The sequence below is a fragment of the Pecten maximus genome, chromosome 13 (genome assembly GCF_902652985.1).
Source record: "Pecten maximus chromosome 13, xPecMax1.1, whole genome shotgun sequence".
In the NCBI taxonomy this organism is placed as follows: domain Eukaryota; kingdom Metazoa; phylum Mollusca; class Bivalvia; order Pectinida; family Pectinidae; genus Pecten; species Pecten maximus.
Genome location: NC_047027.1, coordinates 1,636,498 through 1,657,136, shown reverse-complemented (window position 1 = coordinate 1,657,136; position 20,639 = coordinate 1,636,498). Strand labels below are relative to the sequence as shown.

Below are 20,639 nucleotides of genomic sequence, written 5' to 3'. Positions count from 1 at the left end.
AAGATTTCTTTCAGTTATGTCACTCTGGTGTGGGGATTCAAAATTGTACAAATGATGGGGCTGACCCCCAGGGGCCTGAGGGGTGGGGCCGAATGTGGTCAATCTGGCTATATTGATATAAACGATTTCTTCTCTGAAACCAAGCAATGGTTATCGCTCATATTTGCCTGGTAGCATCATTATGGGGTGGGAATTCAAAAGTGTACAAATGATGGGGCTGACTCCCCAGGGGCCTGTGGGGCGGGGCCGAATGTGATCAATCTGTTTCAGAGTTGGAAGCTTTAGTCTATTCAAACGCTCTATATAGGAAATAACCTAGATCTGTGAGTCGTCATCGGCCAATCAAAATACAGGATTCCTGACAGTACATCGGGAACACTTCGCCTCGACAATTTTGATTCTGAAACGATTTAAAATGAATTTAAACCGCCTGTTTTGAACACGGATCCAGAAAAGTTTCTATATCAATCAAACTTAAATGGGCGATACAAATTACCGCGCAGAAAATCGGAGACGGCCCGAATCATGAGCGTACCGTGATGCGAGATAAAAAATACCGTGAACCGAACCGTGCCATTTAAAATAAGAAAGGTAAGGCAAATATCGGATACGTTTATTAATAGCATGGTTGTTACAGCTTTTTTTATTTTAGGATTTCATTCCATGTAAAGCCCGATTACGCGACATGCAGTAGTGGTCGGCCGCGTTGTCAATCGTACACGTGTGTCGATAACGAGCTGGCGGCCGTGTGCTGCTAGCTAGCCGTCTCGCCGCTGCACAGGTAAACCCTGGCAGCACTCGGGCGTGACGGGAAAATGGCAATTTCCTCGGACAAAAATGTCAATTTCCTCGGACAAGAGGCATTTTTTAAGGACAATGTCATTTTCCTGAATATAATGTGATTCTTCAGAACTTGATGGCATTCTTCTCGCCCCGAAGATAATATTTCAAGAAAATGTTAATAATTCCCTTTGGGGCGAGGAAAATGCCATTTTTGTATTCCCCAGTGTAAGGTCATTTAAGGACGGCCTCCCGTGCGTGCGACATGCATGCGTGTGGTGAGTGCGTATGTGTTTTGGAAGGCAGCGGTATGTTCGTGTTAAGTCTCCTTGTGATTGGCCGGGACTTTTGCCGATTTATAGTGAGGCCGTACAAGTGTCTTAAAAAGTAGCCTAAACATATGTTCATCGAGGTAGGTAATTGAACTGCGGATGAGTCCCACGATGCTATTGGCTTTGTTTACAACTAACTCAATGTGAGTTTAAATTCCCATCTACAGTGACTCCAATATCTTTTTCTTCGCTGACATTTTCCCTTAGCATGTTATATTTTCTTGTTGACTTGGGTTTGACAGACAAGACTTTTACACTTCTCAGGATGGAATTTCAGTTTTTAGACCAGATTTGTAGTGCTTCTAAGTGATCTTGTAGCTGTTTGATATCAGCATTGTTCCTTATATCTCTATACAAATTTGATATCAGCATTGTTCCTTTTATCTCTATACAATTTTGTATCATCTGCGAAATTGGCAAATTGAACCTGGGTGTCACCGGTTGAAACCATTTGACATTCCAATCAGAACACAACGCGAGTCGAGGCGACATCCTCTCGTGGCATTGCTCACTGCCCAACTACTACTAAGAGATATCCCTTGTTTTCGCACACTTCAGCAGTTATGCCACGAATTCACCATGTGCCCAGTGTTCCATTGTTGTTATTTTAGGAATAGATACCTGTTAACTGTTAGCAACGATCAGTGAAATCGGCAAAACTGATGCACAAAGACATTACACAAAGCGTGAGTGGTCAATAAGAACGGTTGAGACGAGTTGACTGATTTTAGTATACAATTTATTTCTCAAGAAGACGATTCGTCCAATTAAAATAGATACTCAAGAAGACGATTCGTCCAGGTGGCCTGAAATAACCAATATTTAAGGATCATGAAACGTCATGTAACAATACATATTGATCGTCCAAAATAAAGCCTAAACCTGTCTAAATAGTAGATATAATATATAATCAAGGAAGTAAACATGCATTTTAAAAAAAATCAAGTAAGTAAACATCATGCATTTAAACAAAACGATAGTGATGGTCAGCCTGGTAGCACTTTTACTGTCCAGCCTTGGGTGACCACACAGGATTAATGTAATGCTCCAGTTAACATGTAGGGTGCCCATATCACATATTGTCAGTCTTTAAAATCTCTCGATAGAAGCTACGTTATTTAACAATGCCTTCCCCAATGTACTGGCTACTTTGCCAATCTCCCCGATATCGAATGAGCTCAGCAGGTAAGCCGCATACTAGAGCAAAACATGCCCCGCCCCGGGAAGGCTATGGCCCGAATATCGACCTGTATCTTGGAGGATATTGTATTATGATGCCTTTATTTGCTTTGGGTTCATAACATACAGCAGTGTAAAACGCGTGGCGCCATCGAAAAGAGCATGGCTAAAACGCTTGACTCAGCAGCTATATATATTCATAGTCACTCGAATGTTTTTTAGGGCGCATACTACATTCCGGATTACAAACATGTTGTTACATATATCGCATAGCTGAAAAAGGAAGGATTCATGTGTTAGGGGGTACCATGTGACTCATAAACAAAGGCTGGACCTTGTGGATTAGCAAGCCGCTGTAGAGGCAATTACCAAGGGCTGGGTGGGGCAGAAAGGTAAACCACGAATATATTGAAGGGGGATGGATAAACACGGTGCTTAATCGTTTTGTTTCAATATTGTAGCGTTATGATATCGTACATTCTGCAAAATTCTGGTGTTCCATGAGACCACTAGTGTAAATAAGAAACAACTCGCAATGAACAATTAGTATATGTTATTCCATGGAAATGTAGACATACAGACAAGTGACGAGGCCCCTTCCCTATAAAGCCACCAGAGGGACACATTAACAACAAACAGGGTCACCTGCTTGGCTTCGCCCGGGACGAGCACACGCATAACACTCTAGACACGTGACATTTACACCCACCTGTAAAAAAACATGACCCGCTAACAATAAGTTGAGTTAGACTCGGCTTTGGGAGCTACCACCTAACTAACGAAATACACGCGTGATGTAATTTATAGAACATGCGGCAGTCAATGACAGGTGAGTTTAGACGTAAACCAATCAGCACACGGCTACTTGATCTTTTCTCTTCTTTCTGAACAACTTTCTTCTTCTTAATGTCTCACGTGACATTGCCTCACTTTTGGCCTCGCTGTGAGGAAGCCTTTGGGTTCTGTCCCCAGCATATATTGGAGTGGGACGACTGGTTCGCCCGTTGTCAGTATAATGTGACCAGGTGGGATGTGCTGCTGGGTGTCTTCGGCGGTATGCTTCAGTGAGGTAGCACTTTAAATCGGCAAAAGTTCCGGCCTATCACAAGGAGACTTAACACGAACATACCGCAGCCTCCCAAAAACGCACCGCATGCTGTTAGTAGGACGTTAAACAAAATAAACCAAACCAAACCACATGCACAGTTGTTGAACGACCACTGGGTTTGATCAGATAGGTCAATGAGGATTTCACTCTTACTACTTTATATGGGCATGTCCATTCTTCCCCAATTTCCATGAGAGAGCTGCCTCACTTTTGGCCTTTAGATGAGCGTATGCTTTGGGTTCTGTCCCCTGGCCGAGACATACCGAAGTCTTTAAAAATGGTAGTTGCTACTCCTGCTTAGTGCTCAGCATATTTGGAGTGGAACGACTGGTTCGTCCGGTGTCAGTATAATGTGACCGGTCGGGGTGTGCTGCTGGGTGTCTTCGGCAGTTCGCTTCAGAGAGGTAGCACTATAAATCGGCAAAAGGTCCGGCCTATCACAAGGAGACTTAACACGAATATACCACAGCCTCCCAAAACACACATACGGACTCACCACACGCATACATGTCGTACGCACGGGAGGCCGTCATGAAATGACCTTATATGTTAATAGGACGTTAAACAAATACACCAAACAAAATTCTGGATATAAACCAAACAATAATTTAAATGCTGTTCAATCGTCACAGTGTCCCTGCAGGTAGGGCGTAAGAATTGTACCTGCTGCCCCCATTGCATGATCGTAAGAGGCGACTAAACTTCGGATCTTATCTTTTCTCTTCTTTCTTAACAACTTTCTTCTTCCTAATGTCTCCCTTGACAATGCCTCACTTTTGGCCTTTAGTTGAGCGTTCGCCGCTGTGAGGAAGGTTTTGGGTTCTTTCCCATAGCCGAGACATACCAGAGTCTTTAAAAATGGTAGTTGCTACTCCTGCTTAGCGCTCAGCATATTTGGAGTGGAACGACTGGTTCGTCCGGTGTCAGTATAATGTGACCGGTCGGGGTGTGCTGCTGGGTGTCTTCGGCAGTTCGCTTCAGAGAGGTAGCACTATAAATCGGCAAAAGGTCCGGCCTATCACAAGGAGACTAAACACGAACATACCACAGCCTCCCAAAACACACATACGGACTCGCAACACGCATGCATGTCGTACGCACGGGAGGCCGTCATGAAATGACCTTATATGTTAATAGGACGTTAAACAAATACACCAAACAAAATTCTGGATATAAACCAAACAATAATTTAAATACTGTTCAATCGTCACAGTGTCCCTGCAGGTAGGGCGTAAGAATTGTACCTGCTGCCCCCATTGCATGATCGTAAGAGGCGACTAAACTTCGGATCTTATCTTTTCTCTTCTTTCTTAACAACTTTCTTCTTCCTAATGTCTCCCTTGACAATGCCTCACTTTTGGCCTTTAGTTGAGCGTTCGCCGCTGTGAGGAAGGCTTTGGGTTCTTTCCCATAGCCGAGACATACAAGAGTCTTTAAAAATGGTAGTTGCTACTCCTGCTTAGCGCTCAGCATATTTGGAGTGGGACGACTGGTTGGCCCGTTGTCAGTATAATGTGACCGGGTGGGGTGTGCTGCTGGGTGTCTTCGGCAGTATGCTCCAGTGAGATAGCACTTTAAATCGGCAAAAGTTCCGGCCTATCACAAGGAGACAACACGAACATACCACAGCCTCCCATAACACACATACGCACTCGCCACACGCATACATATCGCACGCACGGGAGGCCGTCCTTAAATGACCTTAGATGTTAATAGGACGTTAAACAAAATAAACCAAACGAAACCAAACTCAATCGTCACAGAAGAGAAATAAATATCAAGAAAGAAAATTGCTGCTCAATCGTCACAGAAGAGAAATTCAGAACGGTCATCTCAAGTATGAGCGCCACTATGGTTCTGAACTCTACAACTGTGGCAATACATTAATGCATATAGAAAATAATTGAAAACTTTAAAAACAAATTGACAACTGGAAATATTAGGTATTCTCAGCAGATATCAACCACATGGGGAAAGGAAAGTGCCAAAGAACTTATTCTCCCTGCATGGATCAGCGCTTCAGATAGCTGTGCCATTCACATCATTGGGATAGCAATCTCAGAGATGGGTTTAACCATGCAACAGGCAGAGTCTAGACACATCTCTGGTCTCCATATCCAGTCAATGTATGCAAGCTCGTGGCCATCTGTAGCTGATCTATAGGCATGGTGAAAAAAGTACTTCACATGCCCCACAATCTGTCAACCAGCAATGTTGCACAAAACATCCCGCCTCCCGCTGATCCTCTTTCTCAGCATGGATGTCCCTATACATCACCACTCTTCCATTACAGATATTCTTGGCATAATGGTATACTGTAATTGTGTTGGTGTCGAGAGGTGATGCAATCAGCTTTGTAAGAGCCTCCATCCGTCATGGTTTTATACTGCCCCTAGTAAAGATATGCCGGGTTTTGCCGACTGGGAGGTGGCTTCACCTGGAGACAATCGGAAAAGCCAGCACTGTCCAGCAGACAAACGATCCACTTTACCTGGATTGGTTGGTTTATTTTGTTTAACGTCCTATTAACAGCTAAGGTCAATTAAGGGCGACATGCATGCGTGTGGTGAGTGCGGTATGTGCGTGTTAAGTCTCCTTGTGATAGGCCGGAACTTTGGCCAATTTATAGTGTTACCTTACTGAAGCATAATGCCGAAGACATCCAGCAGCACACCCCAACCGTTCACATTATACTGACAACGGACGAACCAGTCGTCCAACTCCTTGTGTTCTGAACGCTAAGTATGAGTAGCAACTACTATCTTTGGTATGTCTCGGCTAGGGGACAGAACCCCATGCCTTCCTCACAGTGGCGAACGCTCAACTAAAGACCAAAAGTGAGGCATTGTCAAGGGAGACATTATGGAGTTGTTCAGAAAAAAACAGAAAAGATAATATCCCAAATTTAGTCGCCTCTTACTAGCATGCAATGGGGCAGCAGGTACAATTCTTACGGCCTAGCTGCACGGCAGCTTTACCTTGAACCAAGACCCTAAAATCCAATAACATAGCAATACTCAATTACTTTGCATAAACGTACCAAAGTTTTTTTTTATACTGATGAACTGGATTGAAGACTTCCTGTTTTCTATCAATTGTTTTTGGTTTACTGTATATTATGTAAAAAAAAATATCAAAAGTTGTCGATGGGCCGTTAAACCCAAACATTTCGTATTCATTAATGTATATCAATGACTAGAAATAATACTTACCACTAGCATTTAACTTATCCCCATCTACTTAATGACATTCTGTTCTGTTGAAACGTTTGTATGGGAACATCCAACACTGAGGAGGTCCATACAGGCGCATGTAGTTGGGCAAATGGTGAAGCAAGTGCATCACAAATCCCTGTGAAAAAAACTTTTCATCAGCTAGGTCTATGTTCTCACTAACAGGTTTATTGTTAGCTCACCTGCCCGAAGGGCAAGTGAGCTTATGCCGTGGTGCGGCGTCCGTCGTTCGTCCGGCCGTCTGGCGTCAACTTTTTCATTTAAACAACTTCTTCAATAACCAAGAGGCCCAGGAGCTTCATATTAGGCCTGTAGCATGCTGGGGTGAAGGGCTACCAAGTTTGTTCAAATAAATGACCTTGACCTTTATTCAAGGTCGCATGGGTCAAATAGGTAATAATCTTCAAACGACTTAATAACCAAGAGGCCCAGGGACTTTATATTATGCCTGTAGCATGCTGGGGTGAAGGGCTACCAAGTTTGTTCAAATAAATGACCTTGACCTTCATTCAAGGTCACATGGGTCAAATAGGTAATAATCTTCAAACGACTTCTCAATAACCAAGTGGCCTAGGGACTTGTTTTAAATTAAAATGTAGGTACCCCAATCTCCCTCGCCAATACTTAAAAATAATTCAAATTTATGACATTCATTTAGCCTGCTATTGTAGCGATTTAAAGGTGAAAAAAATGGCACATACAATTTTGATGGTTTTTTGAACCATTGTAAAACTCGACTCGATCTAGGTCTGGTATCCCTTTGGAAATTGTTGTTCTAAACCTTGCAACTTGTTTGACATTTTCAGGGGCTGCTCTGTTACTACTACAATACAATTTAAAACACAAATAACATCATTATTTACAACAAAATACTTGTTAAATGATAGTTTGGTTTGGTTTGGTTTGGTTTATTTTGTTTAATGTCCTATTAATAGCTTAGGTCAGTTAAGGACGGCCTCCCGTGCGTGCGACATGCATGCGTGTGGTTAGTGCGTATGCGTGTTTTGGGAGGCTGTGGTATGTTCGTGTTAAGTCTCCTTGTGATAGGCCGGAACTTTTGCCGATTTATAGTAAAAGTATAAATGGAACATAATAATCTGATAATAAAAGAAATTTAGAGAAGTCAAAGTCGTGAAGCGATCCCAAGCTTACCGACTAAGACAGGATTGGGGCAATCCCCGAGCTTAGGCGATCATAAGCTGGTGGCTTGGACAAGATTGGGGCCATCCCCAGGGACTCGAGCGATCTCCAGATTGAGGCAATCCCAAGACTTAGACTTAAATAATTAAACATTCGGGAAGGGAACGGATTTTACTTAGGAAAATGTCCCACCCAATGAGAGAAGTCATATTTTAGTCCAACAATATTTCCTGCAAAATGGTGTTGCCTCCACATGTGGTGCCTCCACATGTGGTGCCAAAACTCTGAATCTGGTCATCTGCCAACGAGAAAGAGCATTAGCAATAAAATTCTTAGTACCAGCTATGTGACTAGTATGGATAATGAAAATGTATTTAGCTGCTTGTAATGTTAGTCGTCTCATAATTTTCATAATACTGGCTACATTTTATCTCCCTTTACATATTATCTCTACTGTAGACATATTGTCACAATAAAAAAAAAAGAATTCTTGCGCGACCACAGATGACCCCACACATGCCATCACTTTATGGCAAAGTTTTTTCTTGTATCAATTCTGGAGGGAAATGATCCTGAAACCAACTGCCTCGGTGAAAACTTTCAAAAGTGGGTGTAGCATGCGAAAATATCTCCACGTCTGCAGCTAGGGTAATGTCATCCAGGAGGAATGACACAACATTCCAGGATGAGAGAAAAGATGACCACATGGCCAGATCTTAACGCACAGCTGAGTTCAAGTGAGCATGATGATGTAGTTCAGTGACTAAAGTAGATAATGTAATGACACTTATACATTCTCTACCAACGGAAGTGCATGAGCTGCGTAGTACGTGTGGCGTTAGTGACATTTCCTCGAAGTTGTTCAGCACTTTCAGCAGCTACCGATGGTGAACTCGGAATATTGTTGAAGGCACTGTATGATGAGGAAAGCGTAAACTCCGGTGATGTTGTCGAGCTTGCTGTGGTATGTCCCGACTAACGAAGGGCGTTCCTGGGCTAATCGTATTATTAGCCGTATAGTCTCTGTCCTGGAAAGTGCTCCCTCGTGTAGTTTGCAATTTTTGTTCCAAATTGTCTACTTTGCTGTTCAAAATTGACACTGACTGGGACAAAGAAGATAAGACTGCAACCATGTTGTTGATATCATGGGGGCCGTCATCTCGGTTGACGTCAACCAGGGAATCCTGGGATCGCGTGCCTTGGCTAGAAGGGAAGTGACGCGTCCCTGACCCAGTTTTGTTTACACTGATATCGTTAGCTCCATTTTCTCTTAACAGCCTCACGAGGGCAAAACGTCGCACACGAGTAGGGAAATTAATCCCACGGTTTCTACAAGAAGCTTTTAAGCGAGCAATCGTCCATTGTTTGAAGAAGTCCTGGAATGTGCGGCTTAAAACGTAACTTACAAGTAGGTACGAGGAATAAGCACGAGGTAAATAATATCACACAGATGAATTTCCGCACAATAAAATATGGTTACAAAGATCTTTAAGTCCAAATACGGAAAGTCCAAATCCACAGAAAAGCTCGGTGATGTCGGTGATAACAAACAAAAATCCTTGACACAGAATGTGAACACAAACACGTGTTTAAAGTTAAAAAAAAAACACACGCAAAAACGGCAGCGATATGAAGACTTATACAGTTGAAAAACGATTGTATGAAAGGCAGGAATGACGTAACTAATGTAGAAAAGTTCCACAGAAAAGAGTTACGAAAAAATGCAGCTACTGGATCACACTTACTGATCTTATTACTTTGGTATTTAGATTGATTTTAACTTACTGCAAATGTTTTATAGAGATTATTTGACAATGTCAAAGAATTAAATAACAGGATTTAATTATCAAAATTTTACAAAATAGTCTTCGAAATGCCATCTGCACACATGTAGAATACAGTTGCACAGGGACCTGTGTAAACAGTTTGCAATGCATGTTAATGTTTTAAGGCCCACACTGCCACGGAAAATATATTTACATCAGGAGGTGCATTCCACTTTGCAGGCCTCTGATCGCAATCAATCCCCCCTGTGTTCAACTGAAGAAAACAAGAAGAAAAAAAGAAGTTTGAACAGTTAATTGAAGCCTTAGATCTCTGTAAATTGCGGTTGTCCTTGGAATAGGACGTTAAATAAAATAAACGAAACCAAACCAATCAACATCTTGCAACATTGGGCACACTAACTTGATTTTGTGACCCGGCTTTAAAAAGGGATAAGGAGAAATACTTGCCCGCCTCAGATAACAGTGGCAGCACATGCCAGTTGTCCAGCAATGGACTTGAGCTGTCGCTTAGTAGCACGTTGGCGATTACGTTAATAACAAATATCGGATCTAAGAGCTTCTAGCTTTTTGAAAGGTAATCGTAACAGCATACTGACTGAGTCAATCCAGAAATTGTAACCTGTGCTGGACTATGTACCATACACTTATAAATAATAGAGGAGCCTTCCTCCTGAGTATCTGCACAAATGAAGAAGTCATGAAGTAAACCACCAGGTTATTGTGTCCAGCACAAGACATAATCCCACGATTGGCTTGTGTAATTCTATGAAAAATACCGGGACTTGCCTTTGCGGCAAAATGTAGGTTGTAAACAAAGAAATATTTAGGTTCCCCATTAAAAAACCCACTGCAGCCCTGGTACCATTTAACTATGTTCACTTATAGCTACAGATCTATAGGCTGACTTAAGGTCAACCTTGGCCATACAACCAGCCAGAAACAGTACTTCCTCATGTTTCTCTGGTTTAAGTCCCTTTTGCTTATTGCTGGACGTTTTTAGGAACATATCTATGTTATTAAGTCCTTAGATAAACTGTTTGGAGATGAGGCACATCAGTACTCCATCGAGACTGGTCTTCAGCCTGCAGCCTTCGATATTCCCTATCGAAAAAAAACAAGAGTGAAGACTGCTCGTAGCAGATCAACAGCTGATAGATTCGAGTTGTGTATGAGAAATACTCAAATATCCTTTCCCGAGAAAGAGCTTGATTCTGCACCTACTTGTATGAGATGGCCAAGTTTGCCACCTACCACTGCGGAACCGAGATAGACGATACGTTTGGCTTTGATGGACCTGTTTTATAAACTACCTGGCCACCTTCAATGTCATCTGCTGACCCCATAATGTCTAGATAGGCTACACCCTTACCTGTGGTAGCTGCTGCAAGAAGAAAAAAATGAGGGTCTCCATGATGCTGATTCCTGAGGACAATTCTTACCGGTCACTCTATTCTGGTTATAGCTCATCTGCTCCAGTAGATTAGACACTGTCAAAATAGTTATTCGCTGGCCCCACTTGATTGTGGGCCTTTGAGTCCCCATTCTCCTGATGCTGGTTGGTTCGTTATGGTCAGCCCAGCTGATGTTTCACCTGTCGACATGTGGATGGCCCGATTGGTTACTAACGAATAGTTTCTATGTCCCACATTTGAAGTTTCCATGTAAGCCTAGACTGGGATTCGTCCAGGTCTGGCAACTTGTGAAAATGGGAAAGTCTTAGCAACAGCTTAAGGAAACCCTTCTGCTGGCCATTGGGAATGTTTCTGTTGGACAGGTTATTGGCCTCAAATAGGGCTTTATCTGCCTCATGTTCTTTGCTGACTACCAAACCAAACCAATACTGCGGTCCTCATCCGAGTGTGAAGTTTTGCTCTGCCACCGGGACAGTCAATATCAGGTCAGAGCTGGCATATGGACCTTGCACCCACATACTGTTTTTGAGACTATCTGGGCAGTGCGTATACTATGGCAGCCTGACGTTAAACAAAATACCCCCCTTAAAAAATGAACCCTGTGAAATTAACTGGTCGTGAGAAATCTGATCATGACAGGAAGAATATTACACCTATACATTTAACGCAACTCTAAAAAACGAGTAAATCTGCAGTAAAACTTTGCTCACAAAACACCATGTCTCCATCATACCTATAGGGATTTCCGCCGTGACGTCACGAAAAGTCACGTGACACGACTGGTTGGCAAAAGTGGTTGTTTACAAAATGGCTTCCCATTGATTGAAAAGAACGGCGTTTCAACCGAATTAAGATGGTTGTCTCGTGTTGTGTGATTAACTGTGCAAACAGATTTGAAAAAAGCAGACCCTAAGAGTTTATAGAATACCTAAGAAGCCTCTTGAGCGCAGGGAACTGTGGATTAAACCAATCAAGCGAGTGACCACCGACGGTCAACCCTGGATCCCCTCTGACCATGATCGAGTTTGCTATCTGCATTTCATTCAGGGTATTAATAATCCAAGTCAATTTTCAGTGAAATATAATGTACATGCCACTTAAGCAAATTTGAAACCGAAAGGCAGTATGTTGTTGCGGTTAGTCCACCGACTACAGACTGAATTTCGGAGTAGCTGGGCTGTAATCACTGGTTGTCATCGAAATATGTCGTTATGACTTCTAGCTACCCTAATACGTAATAATAGGCCTGTATGTTATAATGATAGCTTTATAGGCTAAGATCTGACGGGCTAAACATTTAACGTATATTACAAACAACGATTTGTTGGCACGAACATATCGCAGCCTCCCAAGACACACATACGTACTCACCACACGCATGCATGTCGCACACACGGGAGGCCGTCCTTAAATGACCTAAGCTGTTAATAGGACGTTAAACAAAATAAACGAGCTTCAAAGAGTCTTCCGGTGATACTTTACACAGCAAGCAGTTTATATACAGTAGTTAAAATACTTACGAATATATTTGTCAATAAACTTGACTTCGAAGCCGTCCTTATCTCACTATATTAGACACCTAAAGGATAAGTGCTCAAAGGCAATGAATATTTTACGCGTACTGTCCCACACCGACTGGGGTGCGGACCGTGGGATGCTCTTGCGCCTTTATAGGGCACTTATACGATCAAAACTCGACTATGGGTCCATCGTTTATGGATCGGCACGGAATTCTTACCTGCAAATGTTGGATCCTATCCATAATCAAGGATTACGTCTAGCACTTGGTGCTTTCCGAACAACACCAGTGCAGAGCCTGTATGTAGAGGCAAATGAACCATCTTTAAATGACAGAAGGAAAAAACTTTCTCTTCAATATGCCGCCCAATTGAAATCCAACCCGAAAAATCCGGCTTTTGACCTTGTTGTCAATCCGCAATACCGGGACATGTTCACTCGGAGCCGGGGGCTCTTACCAACATTTGGCATTAGAATTTCGAATTTTCTTCATGAGCTTAACATAAGCTTAGACAACATAGGCGAATACACCGTATCGGATGTACCGCCATGGCTTGTCGAAACACCTGATATTAACCTTACTCTACACGTGAGGGCAAAATCGAGTGCATTACCCGAAGAACACAAATCCTCCTTTCGGGAATGCATTAAAGATTTTCCCGATCACGTTCAGATCTACACTGATGGCTCAAAAGATGGAGTAAAGGTCTCCGCAGCATGCTATTCCGATCACCATTGCTCTTCAATCCGCTTACCAGATGGTGCCTCTATCTTCTCTGCGGAAGCATGTGCCATCGATTTGGCCCTCGACCATATCGAAGAACAACGCATTAGAAAGGCAATCATTTGTTCCGACTCTCTATCTGTCCTTCAGAATTTACAATCACGAGATCCAAAGAATATACTCATACAAAACCTTGTTTTACGAATATCTCGTATCTTAAAAAAATGCAAAATAACACTATTTTGGATTCCGAGCCATGTCGGAATTAAAGGCAACGAACTTGTTGACCGCCAAGCAAAACTTGCTCTAAATCTGCAACAAACAAATATTAAAATACCATATACAGATTTCAAACCTATAATTAGTTCTGCCATTCAGAGTAAATGGCAGCAACGCTGGTCTCTCGAGACGAGCAACAAACTTTTTAAAGTACAACCAAAACTTAAAACATCAAAACCAAGTCGGAAGGATCGTAGAGAGGAAATAGTCCTCTCTCGGCTCCGTACCGGGCACACATATCCTACTCATTCGTTCCTTTTGAAACGAGAGGACCCACCGGTGTGTTATGCATGTGATGCTCAATTCACAGTGGAGCATTTATTAATAGAATGTTCCGATTTCAAGCACATTCGTGATAAATACTTTCGAGTCCCGGATATGAAAACCCTTTTCAGTTCCGTGGATTCGAAAACAATATTTAGCTACTTGAAAGAAATCGATCTATTTTATAGACTTTGATGTCTTTTACGTTACTGTCTTTGACGTTCTATTTATAACAAAGTTCACATAATCTATTCGTACATATTATTCCACATAATCTATTCGTACATATTATTCCACATAATCTATTCGTACATATATATATTTTACCATTTTTAACCACCTTTTTTATCAATGATCTAAATATACAATACGGATGCTTTTAAAAATGACAAATTTTATCTGATTTTAACTTTGAAAATAAAACATGTTAGAATATTGTTTGGCCCTAAATGACCCTAGTTGTCGATGGGCCGTAAAACATAAACAAACAAACAAACAAACAAAATCTCACTATATGCATGTCTTTTTGTCTACTCTAGGGCACTCCTGAATCCTAACACAAGTTATATCCGATCCACTCTAAGACCTCATGGCTTCATTATTTTGTAACGTGTTCAACAGTTTTAAATAGAGTCGTAAGTGTCTTATAAATGAATATTGATCCATAGCAGAGTCTGCTATATTAAATACACTTTATGTTAGTGAAACATGTGTATAACCATATATAAAAACACCACAATATACACTTCACGGGATTTCCTTGTGTAAGATTTCTGAATGCATCAACCACTATGAACCATCCCGGATTCCCATGTCTTTCTAAAACTAGATATATGTTGTCATGGTTATTCTTGCATCCGTCACAAAGCAAATATATTACGGATATAAATAAACCGCTTCCAATTCCAGCTGTCCGTTTGATTGTTCTTACAGATATTGTGATGAAATCCAAATGAGAAATATTGAATTCATCGGCAATTTGTGGATTGAAATACAACGCAGGGAACTTCGGCAACAAATTATTATAAAATACAGTATACTGAAATAATAAGTTCGTAAATTGTTACGGATATAAATAAACCGCTTCCAATCCCAGCTGTCCGTTTGATTGTTCTTACAGATATTGTGATGAAATCCAAATGAGAAATATTGAATTAATTGGCAATTTGTGGATTGAAATACAACGCAGGGAACTTCGGCAACAAATTATTATAAAATTCAGTATACTGAAATAATAAGTCCGTAAATTGTTACGGATATAAATAAACCGCTTCCAATCCCAGCTGTCCGTTTGATTGTTCTTACAGATATTGTGATGAAATCCAAAGGAGAAATATTGAATTCATCGGCAATTTGTGGATTGAAATACAACGCAGGGAACTTCGGCAACAAATTATTATAAAATTCAGTATACTGAAATAATAAGTCCGTAAATTGTTACGGATATAAATAAACCGCTTCCAATCCCAGCTGTCCGTTTGATTGTTCTTACAGATATTGTGATGAAATCCAAAGGAGAAATATTGAATTCATCGGCAATTTGTGGATTGAAATACAACGCAGGGAACTTCGGCAACAAATTATTATAAAATTCAGTATACTGAAATAATAAGTCCGTAAATTGTTACGGATATAAATAAACCGCTTCCAATCCCAGCTGTCCGTTTGATTGTTCTTACAGATATTGTGATGAAATCCAAATGAGAAATATTGAATTCATCGGCAATTTGTGGATTGAAATACAACGCAGGGAACTTCGGCAACAAATTATTATAAAATTCAGTATACTGAAATAATGTCCGTAAATTGTTACGGATATAAATAAACCGCTTCCAATCCCAGCTGTCCGTTTGATTGTTCTTACAGATATTGTGATGAAATCCAAATGAGAAATATTGAATTCATCGGCAATTTGTGGATTGAAATACAACGCAGGGAACTTCGGCAACAAATTATTATAAAATTCAGTATACTGATATAATAAGTCCGTAAATTGTTACGGATATAAATAAACCGCTTCCAATCCCAGCTGTCCGTTTAATTGTTCTTACAGATATTGTGATGAAATCCAAATGAGAAATATTGAATTCATCGGCAATTTGTGGATTGAAATACAACGCAGGGAACTTCGGCAACAAATTATTATAAAATTCAGTATACTGATATAACAAGTCCGTAAATTGTTACGGATATAAATAAACCGCTTCCAATCCCAGCTGTCCGTTTGATTGTTCTTACAGATATTGTGATGAAATCCAAATGAGAAATATTGAATTCATCGGCAATTTGTGGATTGAAATACAACGCGGGAAACTTCGGCAACAAATTATTATAAAATTCAGTATACTGAAATAATAAGTCCCTAAATTGTCCGATTTCACACACACATCTGTATATAGTGCCTAAAACAATGCTATCCAACACGGGCGTTTGGCTTGGTTCCTCCATTTCATTGCTATTAATTACCATCCGTTATCTTCACGCCAGCTTTTACCTTCTTTGTGGTTTCGAACACATTGTTCCTGCAACGATGAAAGCATACAAATGTAGTAGTGTCATTATTTGACAATATACTTTTAATATGTTTTTGTATTTTAAATATACGCGCCGTATGAAACGGAAGTCAGCTTTCCGCGAAGCATTCTACGGTACGCAATGCGGCAATAGTTTTAGCGCGCGCGGTAGAATAGCACGTGAGAATGCGAGCGAGCTAATGAGCGGATGTGATGTAACGTGTATGTAAACCTGTTTGTAGTGTACGTATTGTCTATTTATGGAATGCGAGTGTTGAATGTTGGGTAGTTTTACCTGGCGCACTGGTCACTTATGAACAGAGCGGTCAGAGGGACAACATCGTATATTGGTAATCATAGCCAGCATAGAGACGAAAAGATGTAGCGAACACTAGAGTCATTAAACGTAAGTACCTGTGTAAAAAATATATAAGCGTAATGTAATATAGTATCTTTTATATAATATATTTGATTAAAGGTAGTATTTTTGTTAAAAGTAAAGTTGATATTCTGGAAATTAATTCAGATTTCGGGCGTGGTCGTATTACGCGAGTGATTTCAATGAAGCATGGTTTTAATGTGTGCATTATTTTATTCATATAGCTTATTAACTGAACGTTAAGACGAGTACAGAGGACTCGGCGGACATAGTCCGGGAAAACCCTCTTCATACTGAAGAGGTGGGTATTTTAATGTAATTAAGATAAATGAATGATAATTGTATAAATAATGTAAGAGCTGCTATTTCTATATAATGTATAGATTGATTAAAACAGTTTTAATGTATATATTCGCCAATTGTAATTAATGTAACTGACTACGGTCAGGGAGATACTTTGTCTCATTGTATAATTGCGTGAATTATCATTATGTATAAATATATGGTAATATGATGTATTTCATGTTACAGGGTTTATTTGTATAATAATAAATATTGGAAACAAGAACCCGGAGTTGTATTATTGAAGAAATAAGACGACTATTACACATATACGTCGATTGGTTACTTGGCTACGAGATTACGAATATTAGGAAGTCAGAAACTAGTTTTAAATAAAACAAAAATCATTGTTCACATCTACTAATTATGATACATACATTTTATTTTTTCTCTTGGGAGAAGTCAAAATTTTCCCTGTTTTTTTTGCTAGATGAAGTTTTAGGAAAGTTGAAATCTGCTGGTTTAAAACTGAAGCCATCCAAGTGCGAATTCCTCAAGACGGAAGTACTTTATCTAGGACGGAAGTACTTTATCTAGGACACGTCGTGGGAGGTATCAAACCCAATCCGAAGATCATCGACTCAGTAAAGAACTGGAAACGTACGAAAGGAGTAAAAGATGTACAGCAGTTCCCGGGTATATGTAATTATTACCGAAGATTCATACACCACTTCAGTGAGATCGCGTCATGTCTCACAGGACTGACGAAGAAACATACAATATTCAAGTGGACAGAGGAATGTGAAGCAAGTTTCCAACGCCTTAAGGATCTTTCTTTGTAAAACACCATTACTTGCATACCCAAGTCCGAAACAAACCTATATACTGGATACTTTCTACTCAGAACGGACCATGGCTCACTCCGTTGGCTTTTCCAATTCAAAGATCGACAAGGACAACTGACAAGATGGTTGGAGTCGATATCCCAGTTCGATTTTGAAATTCAACATAGAGCAGGGAAGAAGCATCAAAATGCTAACGCATTATAAAGAACTGTCACTGGCGACTTGTGTTCTCATCAGGAGGAAACATTCGACAGTAATTGTGACATCTGTAAGCAACTTGAGGAGGAATGGAGTGAATTTAAAGAAACCATAGATGACTAGTAGAGATTTAGATGAATTACGTCAATTTCCCCTATTAGGCCCCCCGCCCTGTGGGGGTCAGTCACCATTTATACAAAATCTGTTCTCTTTCCCCCAGCAGGTAGGGCGTAAGAATTTTACCTGCTGCCCCCATTGCACGTAAGAGGCGACTAAATTTGGGATCTTATCTTTTCTCCTCTTTCTGAACAACTTTCTTCTTCCTAATGTCTCCCTTGACAATGCCTCACTTTTGGCCTTTAGTTGAGCGTTCGCCCCTGTGAGGAAGGCTTTGGGTTCTGTCCCCTAGCCGAGACATACCAGAGTCTTTAAAAATGGTAGTTGCTGCTCCTGCTTAGCGCTCGGCATATTTGGAACGGGACGACTGGTTCGCCCGTTGTCAGTATAATGTGACCGGTTGGGGTGTGCTGCTGGGTGTCTTCGGCAGTATGCTTCAGTGAGGTAGCACTATAAATCGGCAAAAGTTCCGGCCTATCACAAGGAGAGTTAACACGAACATACCGCAGCCTCCCAAAACACACATAAGCACTCACCATACGCATACATGTCGCACGCACGGGAGGCCGTCTTTAAATGACCTTAGCTGTTAATAGGACGTTAAACAAAATAAACCAAACCAAACCGAACCCCCAGGGATGTTTGACTAAATTGGGTTCAAATATATTCATAACTTTATGACAAGTAGCGATTTAAAGGAATTACCTCTGTTTCCCCGATTTGGCCCCTTGGGGGTCAGAGTCATCATTTATGCAATATCTGTTCCCCTTCCCCCAAGCATGTTTCTGACTAAATTTGGTTGAAATCCATTGATAACTTTATGTTAAGTAGAGTTTTAAAGGAATTCCCTCTATGGGGCCCCGCCCCTTTGGCCCCTCGGGGGTCAGAGTCACCATTTATGCAAAATCTGTTCCCCTTTTCCCCAAGAATGCTTCTGACCAAATCGGGTTCAAATCAATTCTCCAAGAAAGCTGGGTCCACGTCCCGAGACTGGGTACACTGGTGCCTTGCCCACATCGATTGTTTCGGGGGTGTGATCGATGTGCGTTGGGTATTAGTGTAGCAGAAGGCTTTCACAGCAGCTCCAATTTGAGCCAACCTGTTTGCCGTGGGTTGCTTCTCGTAATCTGGGGAAAGATGATCCTGGTGGTTGAAACACACCAATTGGCTTTGGACTCCAGAGAGACGAGAGATAGTAAGGGCCCTGTATTATCAATCGGCTGGTCACGCCGAGCCCGGGATATTTAATATCTAGAGGGCGGTGGCTTAGGGTCAATCGTGAGAGAATAACAATTTTCGCACAAACAAAATCATATTCTTTCTCGAGTATATTACTCTGTGTAACCCTGACACTTCGGCGCAGGAAAGCCGCGCTTCGAGCAGTGTCCCCTTGTCCGAGGAGGGTGGGGCACGAGTAATGAATCACATAATTACTTAACATGTCTAAAACAAACCCCAAAACTAAACCAAACCAAACCAAAATGAGAATAACCTAAACAACACAACATCCGATATGACTTTCCCTCAGCATCTACTTATATCAGCGAAGGAGACTTGGGGAAAATATCATCGCTATCGCCCATCATCATCCAGAAAACTATCAAAAGATGCCTTGGTACTGCCAAATCCGTCAAGCCCTTGAGATCGGTAGACCTCCTTGTTGAGGTTTTCCGCAAGCAGATATATGCAAAGGAACCATATCGTATGCTATATGGGTGGTCGATAGACACAGTGGTAAATCATTTCTCCGCAGAGGTGCAATACCCCAATTGGAGACGAGGACATGTTTTGGGTTACGTTTTCCTTGATAACTCTATTTTCCTTCCACACTATTTGTTTAAGACCCCTGCAACACTTTCATCCGGGGCAATAAGGATGATAAGTTTAAGTTGCTATAACTCGTTTACAACCTAATTATCTTATGAGACATTAAACTAATACAAAAATAATCTATACAATGTACAATCATTTGCTTATTTATATCTCATAAAATATGCAGACCTAAAGTAAATATTTTAAAAAAACACTTATCTTTAGACACGAGGTAAATGTACTTTAGTTTGGATTATATACTAATGCTGGCATGACCAAACCGAAAGGAATGTCATTTTTCTTCCTCAAATTGTGTCGTTAGAGACATGTGTCAAGGTCTTCATCTATTCTCATTGGCATTCCATTCACTAAATGTGTTGTGCATTTCGAACATTTGTCACTAGCATTAAAGATTGAAATACATTCCCTATGTATTAGCTCACCACAACAAGGCACTACTGTCATCTGCACACATTCAGTTGAAGAAACTCTGAGGTAAACATCCATTTTCTTGCAAATGAAACAAAATGTAGGCTGAAATTTATTCAAGTAATATTTAAGTTGTCACTCTTGTTTTCGTACCATATTTCTCAAGTATTTTTTCAGCTTTGAGGTTCTATATAAACCTGGTAGATCATCAGACTTCAAATAAAACAGTATATATCGTCTTCAGTTAACGGCAAAAGAACAGCTAATGCTCTTAAAAATGAAGCTTCTCTCTGATCAGCACATAATTG

The 20,639-nt window shown here is 40.8% G+C and overlaps 1 long non-coding RNA gene across 1 annotated transcript; it reads left to right on the top strand.

Annotated features, from left to right (window-relative positions):
* The first annotated feature begins 16,296 nt into the window (after positions 1–16,296).
* On the top strand, positions 16,297–17,216 carry LOC117341513. The gene is made up of 2 exons (XR_004535654.1): positions 16,297–16,675; positions 16,873–17,216. It is a non-coding gene; the product is annotated as an uncharacterized LOC117341513 (long non-coding RNA).
* Positions 17,217–20,639: the final 3,423 nt, after the last annotated feature.